This window comes from Myotis myotis, unplaced genomic scaffold, assembly GCF_014108235.1.
Source record: "Myotis myotis isolate mMyoMyo1 unplaced genomic scaffold, mMyoMyo1.p scaffold_m19_p_13, whole genome shotgun sequence".
Taxonomy (NCBI): Eukaryota; Metazoa; Chordata; class Mammalia; order Chiroptera; family Vespertilionidae; genus Myotis; species Myotis myotis.
The window spans coordinates 13,937,225-13,945,450 of NW_023416317.1; positions in this window are offsets into that span (position 1 = coordinate 13,937,225).

Below are 8,226 nucleotides of genomic sequence, written 5' to 3' on the forward strand. Positions count from 1 at the left end.
CCCTGATCAACCCTGCTCTGTGCGTGACAGGGTACGGAGCCCCAACCCCCCTGATGGGCCCTGCTCTGTGCGTGACAGGGGGCAGCGCCCCAACCCCCTGATGGGCCCTGCTCTGTGCGTGACAGGAGGTGGCGCCGCAATCTCCCCATCGACCCTGCCTTGAGTGTGACAGAGGGCAGTGCCCCAACCCCCCAATCAGCCGTACCCTGAGCATGACTGAGGGTGGCATCGCAACCTCCTGATCCGCCCTGCTCTGTGCATGACAGGGGGTGGCGCCCCAACTCCCCAATCGGCCCTGCTCTGAGCCCGACCAGGGGCTGCACCTAGGGATTGGGCCTGCCCTCTGCCACCCGGGAGCAGGCCTAAGCCAGCAGGTCGTTATCTCCCGAGGGGTCCCAGACTGCGAGAGGGCACAGGCCAGGCTGAGGGATCCCCTCCTACCCCCCGAGTGCACAAATTTTTCTGCACCGGGCCTCTGGTTTGATAATAATATGCTTTGGCATAGTTTTGCTCATGTTTCTTAGGCTTTTAACTAACTGGGTTTCTTGATCTTCGTGGATCAAGTTTTATAGTTGTCATTAAAGTTGGGAATTTTTTGGCCATTATTTTTTCAGGTATTTTTTCTGTTCTTCCTCCGTCCCTTCTTTCAGTTACTCATTTATTAGGCTGTTTGAGGTCCTACAGCTCATTGATGCTCTTCATATTTCTTATTTACTCTTTTTATTTAATTTTGGAGAGTTTCTATTGCTATGCCTTTAAGTTCACTTATCTTTCCTTCTGTATTGTCTAGTCTGCCATTAATTCCATCTGTTATTTTTCATTTCAGACATTTCTGCTTGAGATAATATCTGTGTCGGTTCTGAGTTGGTTTCGATTGATTATCTCATTATTATGGGCCATGTGTTCCTGCCTCTTTGCATGTCTTATCTTAGGTTAGATGCCAGACTTTTACCTTGTTGGGTGTTGGATATTTTTGTATTCTTATACATCTTCTTGAGCTTTGTTCTAGACTGCAGTTAATTTTGTCAGGCCCGAAACAGTGCTCAGACTAGAATTAATTATTCTTTACTACTGAGGCAAGACCTTCTTGAGTACTCTACCCACTGCCCCATGAATTTTAGTTTTTTGCAGTCTTGCTGGTGGGAACAGGCATTGTTTCGAACCAAGCCTGGGCACTGTTCCATTTGATCCTTTCTTATGGTTCTGTGCTTTGGGTAGTTTCCTCATATGCATGTACTAACCAGTACTCTGCTGAATATTTTAGGGGAACCCTCTGCAGATTTCTTTCTGTTCAGGGGCTTTTTCTTTCTATGCTATTCTCCTCTTTGTAATTCTCTCCTAAAGTTTGGTTTCCCCAGACCGTCCTCTCAGAGTTTACCAAGCTCCCCCTCTTGCTCCCTCTTTCTATGCTGTGGCCTAGAAACATTCTCAGGGCAGTAAACAGGCAATCTCGGGCTAAGGGCTCAATGCATTTGTTTTCTGTCTTTAGGAATCATTGCCCTGCACTGCCTGGTGTTCACTGCCTTAAAAAAATCATTGTTTCTTATATTTTATTTGGTTTGTTTTGTTTTCATTTTATGTGAGAAGGTAAATCTGATCAATATAACTTGATCTTGACTAGAAGCAAAAAGCCCAGCAATCTGATTTTAACAAGCCCTCCATGTAATTCTGATACATGTTAAAGTTTAAGAACCATATTGATATATAAATTTAATGTTAGGTGATTACTCACTAACATTATAAATCATTTGCCATGAAGACAGGATTATATGAGTCAGTAAATCTAATTTTTGGAGGAAAAAACCCACTTTTGTTCATAAATCCTCATTTCTATGTTTTGTAGCATTGAAAATATGTCAAACATTTCAATTACTGTAAGACATTTCAGATATGTATGCAGATGGAGATTTGGGCAAGGAGAGGAAGAGTTTGTAAAATAACCTTATTTCATTAACATTGCTATGGTACAAAGTGGCCTTTTAGCTTTAACCTATCTAATGATTTCTCTAGCCATGAAACTATTATAAATGTTAGATGGTAAATACAAATCTTAGTAGAATTAGTGGCCTCAAGATATATTCCCATTATAAAATCATTCTGCTTTAAAGGATTCAGAAAAAAACAATACCAGTTCTTCTGGAAGTTAGGAATGTGATTGCTATGAATCCTTTGAAGGAAACTAGTCAAGGAGTTATATTCCTTATTGTTAAAAAGTTTCCTGCCAGAAATTAAAACAGGTTAAGACATGTATAAACTTTATGCCACCTTTATGAAACAAAACGGGGAATATTTTAAATTAGGGAAGTAGGTGAATGTTGACTTAGTCAAGTCAGGCAGACTTTATACTCTTCCACGTTAGCAGTGTTTACCCAAATTATTAAAAAGCAAATACAGCACTTACTCCTAGGAAAGACAAGGGCATAGATCCAGTTATACAGACTTTCCCACAATATCAAATGGAATAAATAAAACTTTTAAGATAACTAGTAAAAGGCACTGAAACTAGGGGCAGGTCTTAACCTCATGGCAGAGGCTTGAGTGGCTGAGAAGTTAACAGATTGGGCAAAACCAAAGACTCAGGGAATTCACATACCACTCCCCTCCCGAAAGAGAAAATGGGTGGATAAGACTCTTCATAGAAGCACAGATACTCTTTCACTATTGCAGGTAAATAACAATGTCCAGAGAACGTGAACTTTAAACAAGATCAGTGATGAGTTGTCAGATAATGAGATAAAAATGGAGTTTACAGAGGTTGGGGTGGGGTGGGGAATAGGGGCAAGAATTACACTATTATACAACAAGTGGACTAGAAACAGCTGAGTAATTCTTGCAGAGAACAAAGGAAATGACATGGATTAAATTGTTTAGAGGATTAAATGGGATATAAGTACAATGCTTGGCAAATAGTAAGTGCTCAATAACATTTATTGTTGCTATTAAATATTAGCACTATTATAGAGCACATACTCTCAAGTGCTTTGAAAATGTCAAAGGAAGTTACACAGTTTCCTTAAGAAGCTGCCCAAGGTCTAGTTTGAATGGGGCATAAACAATCAACAAAAATATTACATTATTAAATTTAAAGGACTGGAACATAAATATATAAAAGATGTGATACATTTACACAACGGAATACTATGCAGATGTAAAAAGAAGGATCTCTTACCCTTTGAGACAGCATGGACGGACCTGGAGAGTATGTGGAATCTAATTAACAAAATAAACTGATGTATAAAATAGATCAAGAGGCATGGAACAGGCTGACAAATCTCAGAGATCAGGGGGTGGAGGGGCAGTGGGAAGAGATTAACCAAAGAACTTATATATACATATATGCATAACCCATGGACACAACAATAGTGTGGTAGAGGCTTGGTGTGTGGGGGGGACGGGTTAATGGGGGGAGAGAGGGAACATCTGTTACACTTTCAACAAAGATTTAAAAATTTGGATGATGAAAACATAATCCCTAGTGTAGTGTGTTATTTATAAGGACATGCCTTAACATTTTCCTCAAATTTGTTAAGATTAAATGAAGTATAGGACTTGGTGTATGATAAGTGATTAATAAACAATAGCATTTTCCTCCTTCTGTGGCTCAATTTTCTTTTTTTAAAAATATATTTTATTGATTTTTTACAGAGAGGAAGGGAGAGGGATAGAGAGTTAGAAACATCGATGAGAGAGAAACATCGATCAGCTGCCTCCTGCACACTCCCCGCAACCAAGGTACATGCCCTTGACTGGAATCAACCTGGGACCCTTCAGTCCGAAGGCCGACGCTCCATCCACTGAGCCAAACCGGTTAGGGCTGGGGCTCAATTTTCTTATTTTTAAAAAATAAGAAAGCATTATTAAGTATAATGGTTAAGGGTATTGACATCAGAAGACATGGGTTCTCGTCTCAGTTCTGCTTATTATCTGAGACCTTGGGCAGGTTACTTAACCTCTCTGACCCCGACTTTCCCTATCTTTACTTTACCATAGAGACATTTTAGTTGGCCATTAACATCCTGTCTTATAACTTACATTAGCCACTTGATAAGTAGCACCTTTTAAATGGAAATCTGAAAAATTATTTTATCTTCTTTTTATTTTTGGTTTAGGATTTGGAGGCTAGAGGTGGGAGATTAGAGTTTTTTCCATCTATTTTACTTAAGAGAAAACAAATTAAAATTTAGAAGACGGAGATTCATTTTCATTTGTCTTGAGAAAAGTAGAGTCAGTTTGAAATTGTTTTAAAGAATTCTATATAAAACTGAAAAAATTATTTTAAGGACTTCTATATAAAACTGAAAACATAAAGGCTAAAGACTACATATTTATTTTTAAATCTAGCAAGGTTCCAAAATGCAATTTTAACTTACTCAGCTGTTAAGCAACTCTTCACATGTATCTCCAGTACAAAGGAAGGTTCTTCTCAAGGGAGACAGTCTTTAATTGCATTTAAGTTAAAAAAAAAAAAAAAAAAGATTAACTAGGGAAATGTGTGGGTCTCTCAGGTAATTGCAAGACTTTAAGTTATTACAAAATTAAAATAGTATTTTGCTTCACCCCAGAAATTAATAAACATTTCTGTTAAGTTGCTTAAACAGTTTAAAAGTATGACTGCAGAAAACAGATTGCTTTCCCTTTGCATTTTCTTGGTGGTGTTCTTTAAATGTTGTATAATTACATTTAATTTTTGGAAAGTTTTTAAAAAGGCAGGATAAACTCATTGTAGAGTCCAAATAGCTTTACCTTATGCACCTGAATAAAGAAGTTTTTGCTCTGGACTGCCCAGGGTCACTACTGAGAAATGAGTTTCTGAAGGGTAGTCCTACCAAATGGAGCTTTACTCAACAGTCTGTCAACAATACAAAACAGCGTACTCTTTTTGAACTTTGCAGGTTTTTCTTATTCAACCCCATTCTGCGCAATGCACCAGTTGGAACAAGCAACTACAGAACACCTAGGATGGCACTATTAGGAAAAAAGATTAAATCTTTATCCTGGCAATGGGTTTAATTTCTCTCCTAATTTATCATTGTGAATTTATAAAATGTAGCAAAGCAAAAGCAAAATTGGACTATCTGGGCTAGGGATCAGTGAAGGAAACAAAGGGAGATTTAAATATTTCTTTTTAAAAAAGATTGATGCTTCCAGTTTTCTTCATTACAAACAATTCTGTAATGAACTTCTTACAAGTAACACATAGCAAACTTGAGGGAAATTTTCATTATGACAAATTCCTGGAAGTGGAATTTTTGAATCAAAGAGTATACGTGTTTCACAATTTCATAGATAAGTTAAATAAGTTACCTTACAGGCATAATGGAATGCAGCCCTTAAAAAGAATGAGTTAAATCTAAAGTATTGATATTTTTAAATGTCCACAGTATATTATTAAATCGAAAAAGGAGTTACTTCACACTGTAAAATACCACTAACATTTATATAAAGACTAGAGGCCCAGTGCACGAATTCGTGCGCCAGTGGGGTCCCTCAACCTGACCTACGGGATCAGGCCAAAACTGGCTCTCTGACATCCCCCGAGGTGTCCCAGATTGCAGAAGGGCACAGGCCAGGCCGAGACCCCCCACCGGTGCATGATTGGGGCCGGGGAGGGATGCGGGAGGTTGGCCAGCTGAGGAGGGACTGTGGGAGGGCTCCAGGGAGTGTCTGGCCCGTCTCGCTCAGTCCTGATTGGCCAGACCCCAGCAGCAAGCTAACCTCCCTATCCCTATGGTCAGTGCATGTCATAGCTACTGGTCTACTGGTCGACTGTCTGCCCCTGGTGGTCAGTGCACATCATAGCGAGTGATTGAGCGGCCTTAGCATATCATTAGCATATTATGCTTTGATTGGTTGAACAGCTGACTGGACACTTAGCATATTAGGCTTTTATTATATAGGATGTATTTCAGAGAGGAAAATCTGGAATAATATATGTCAAACACTGATTAACTCGTTCATCAAATTTGAAGATTACTTTTTACATTATGTATGTAGTGCATTGATAAATTCATCTTGTAGAAATAAATTTGATACACAAACACTGTACCAAAATGTCCAAAAAGTTTTATTCACAAAAGCCCAAAACTTTAAACAATCCAATGCTCATCAACTGGTGAATGAATAGAAAAATTTGGTAACTCCACACAATGGAATACTACTCAGCAATAAAAAAGAAAAAACTATTGATGCATGATATAACTTAGATTAATCTCAAAATCATTATGCTAGGAGAAAGAAGCCACACACAAAAGACTACATACCATATGATTTCATTTATATGAAATTTTGGAAAGGGCAAAGCTATAGTGTTAGCAGATCAATGGTGGGCTAGGGGCTGTGAGGATGACTTATAAAGGAGTATGAAGGAACTTTTGGGGGCAATAGATATGATTGATATCATGATTCTGGTGTTGGCTACACTACTATATACATTTGTTAAAGTTTATTAAATTGTATATTTAAAATAGGTGAACTTCATTGCATGTAATTTTTATAGAGGTTTTTAAAAAATACCCACTTTTATTTTTTAATCTTTATTGATTTCAGAGAGGAAGGGAGAGAGATAGAAACATCAATGATGAGAGAATTATTGACCAACTGCCTCCTGCAGGCCCCACACTGGGGATCGAGCCCGCAACCCGGGCATATGCCCCGACCGGGAATCAAACCTTGACTTCCTGTATCATAGGTCAACCACTGGGCCATGCTGGCAGGGCTTAATACAGTGGATTTTTAAAGTACAGATAAAACTCTCTTTTGACTACCACTCCCAAACCAGGTTCCTTCACTCTCTGGGAAGGCTCCCTCCTCTCTCCATACAGGTTAAACAGGTAACCGCTAACTATCACTATTACAGATTCTACTTCAAGGTTCTTGAGCATTTACACATACACCCGGGGAAATCTACACTTTTATATTACTTTACAATACTGTCATTATTTGGCTTTTTCCACTAATTGTATCTTGGAGATCTTTTCATTAGAATTTATAGTTCTACATCATTCTAACTCTTGATAGTATTCCATAGTATGGATATACTATAGTTTATTCACCATCCCTCTATCATTTAGCCATATATGAGTGTCATGGTGTGCCAAATCCAGGGAATACCATGAAATATAAAAACGGACTAGCCTTGGCTGGGTGATTCAGTTGGCTGTTGTGGTTCATCAAAAAGGTTGCAGGTTCAATACTCATTCAGGGCGCATACCTAGGTTGTGGATTCATCTCTGGTCAGGGTGCTTATCAAGGAGGCAACCCATGGATGTTTCTGAGGGACATTTCTCCCATTGATGTTTCTCTCTCTCCCTCTTCCTCTTTCTCAAATCAATTAAACACACATACACATCATGTCCTTGGGTGGGGATTAAAAAACACACACAGAAAAAACAGACTAGAGTCCTGCCTTTTTTGTTTCTTAAATTATTTTGTTTTTTGGCAACAACTTAGCCATACAATTCCTCATTCAAAGTTTATAATTCACTAGTTCCAGTAATTCATAGAGCCATGTAACCATCACCATCATCAATTCCAGAACACTTTTATCACCTCCAAAAGAAACCCTCCACCCTTTTAGCTGTAATCCCCAAGCCTCCCATCCTTCCTACCCCTAAGCAACCACAAATTTGCTGTCTCCATAGATTGACTGTTCTGAACCCTTCATACAAATGGAATCATAGGCTATGTGGTCCTTTGTGACTAGATTTTCCCCCCACTTAGTATAAACTTCTCAAGGCTTATCTAGTTTGTAGTATATGTCAGTGCTTTATTCCTTTTTGTTGTTGAATAATATTCATTGTATGACTGTACTACATTTTGTTTACTCACTAGCTGATGGACATTTGAGTCATTTCCACTTTGGGCTATCTATATATATAAAAGCCTAAGCGACCTTTACGTCGGGATGGTAGCCAGGATGTGCACTGACCACCAGGGGGCAGATGCTTAATGCAGGAGCTACCCCCTGGTGGTCAGTGCACTCCCACAGCCAACCTCCCATCTCCCACGCCTCCCCCCTCCCCCCCTCCCCAATTGGGCCAGTCGCCCAACCTCCCAAGGTCCCTCCCCACAGCCGGTCAGATTGCTGGCCAGGCAGAGGGACCCCCCACCCGTTCATGAATTCATGCACCAGACTTCTAGTTATGAATAATGCTATGAGTATTTGTATGGACATATGTTTTCATTTCTCTTGACTATATACCTACGAGTGGAATTGCTGAGTCAAAT